Source organism: Saccopteryx leptura, chromosome 4 (genome assembly GCF_036850995.1).
Source record: "Saccopteryx leptura isolate mSacLep1 chromosome 4, mSacLep1_pri_phased_curated, whole genome shotgun sequence".
NCBI classification, from domain to species: Eukaryota; Metazoa; Chordata; class Mammalia; order Chiroptera; family Emballonuridae; genus Saccopteryx; species Saccopteryx leptura.
Window position 1 is genome coordinate 168964635 of NC_089506.1, and position 1914 is coordinate 168966548.

Consider the following 1914-nt stretch of genomic DNA (forward strand, 5'->3'; position numbering starts at 1 on the left):
TAAGGCCAAATTGTATTTTCTACATTTGGGTTCCATTAAATTCTATTATATCATTTCAGTAAACCTTCTTCATGTCTTGAAATGATTTCTGTTCCTTGTAATTGATACCTGACTCACAGAAGTACAATGCTTGGTCCATCCCTTCCAGGAGATTTTTTTACATGCTTAAACAAACAAACTAATACCAACTAAGGTATTAACTACATGCTCTTGTTAAGAAACGAAGCAGAAGAGTTTGCACAGCTTATTAGACATAACTCAGCCTTAGTTTCCTTGTCTGTTATATGTGGTTAAGAATATCTTTCTTGCAGGGCTGCTATAATTGTTTGAGACAGTGGGTGCAGGAGGCGGGCACAGTTTTTGGCACTGCATGGGCACACAGACAATGGTAGTGGTGGTTAGGGAGGAACATTTGGGCGAGAATGGGAGTGAGGGTGTGGAGCAGAGGTCCCCAAATCTCCCATTCATCTGCATCGTGGAGGCACTTTTTAAATAAAGATTTCAAACCCTATTCTAAAACTACTAAATCAGAATCTTTGGGGGTATGAGTCTGGGAATGTGACTTCTCACAAGGCTCCCTGGGTTATGCCACGTAGCTCATTGAAGAGCAGTCTGACTAGTGTATGAGAACTCTCAGAAAAGAAGGGGAAGCAAGATTTGTGTGGGAGCAGAGCAGGCCAGAAGAATAGGCAACTGTTAAGAATCAGGGGGGACAATACTGAATTATCGACAGTATTTATTTCTGTTACTTCTTGTGCTTTTCTCTTTTGTGCTCTCTGCCTTACTGTTTGAAACTTATGCTCATTGCACTGCATGGTATCTGCATTCAGCAGTTTATTCCCACTGGGTGTTCAAAGCACAGTGCGATAGAAATTCAGTATCTGGCATCGTTGTTTTTTTTTGCTTTGTCCATGCTAAACCTGGTATTTCTATTGATACAGTATTTCTAGAAAAAAGAAAAAAAATACAAAAAAAACTTATGCTCATTAGTTTTTTTAGAAAATACACTTTTAAGAAGATTTAAGGCATGTTTTAGTAAATGTATATTTACTGAATATATAGAAGATATACCAATGTATAGAAATGTACCAATGTATAGAAAATATTCATGTTAGGAGAGCAAAATTAAACAAAGCAAACAAAACTAAACTTTTACCTATTGTTCATCTATAAATTTTTTCAGATGAAAATGGAGTCCAATTAACAAAATTATAATCAGCATAAATGACATAAATAGCTGATACCAAATTCTCCATTGCAGATAGCACCTCTGGAATGTGTGATATAGTCCAGGCACTGCTCTGGTCCCCATTCGGCTATTAGGAAACTGAGTCACAGAATTATCGTAAGGCCACATGGCTAATGAATGGCAGAGGTCAGATATGAACCCTGTGCTCATAATTACTATGCTATTCTTCCTTTCAGTATGAAAAAACTTAATGCCCTGCCAGGAGCAAAAGAATTTCTGCCCTGGGTGGGAGGCCATGCTAGCTCACAGGTATTCATGGTATATAAAGGATATCAGGAACTGTAGGTGAATCCAGCCCACACTTTAGGCTAAATGAAGAACACACAGGTTGCTTCAGGCGTGGCCAAGCACAATTAATAGCTGTTTGCTGTCTCTGTTATGAAGATGGTTATTGAAGTTAAAGACATTTCATGCTATGTTTAGGTTCACAAATGTTGAGAATATTGATACATGACCGTAAAGTGTCTTAAACACCGGAAGTTAGTTTGAGTGTAGTGTGTGAAAGAAAGCACTCCACATGCAAGGAAAAGAGAATGGCCAACCAGAGTCCACATCTTAAGTGATCATCAAGGTACCACTGATAAAGGATTTTTTAAATTATTTTATTCAATTATCTAAAACAAGGGTTGGCAAGTGACAACTCACATTCCACATCAGGTCCCCCC

General features: G+C 38.1%; 1 non-coding gene across 1 annotated transcript; it reads left to right on the forward strand.

The window, feature by feature from the left end:
* The first annotated feature begins 805 nt into the window (after positions 1–805).
* LOC136404693 (small nucleolar RNA SNORA8) lies at positions 806–943 on the forward strand. The gene has a single exon (XR_010751404.1). It is a non-coding gene; the product is annotated as a small nucleolar RNA SNORA8 (small nucleolar RNA).
* Positions 944–1914: the final 971 nt, after the last annotated feature.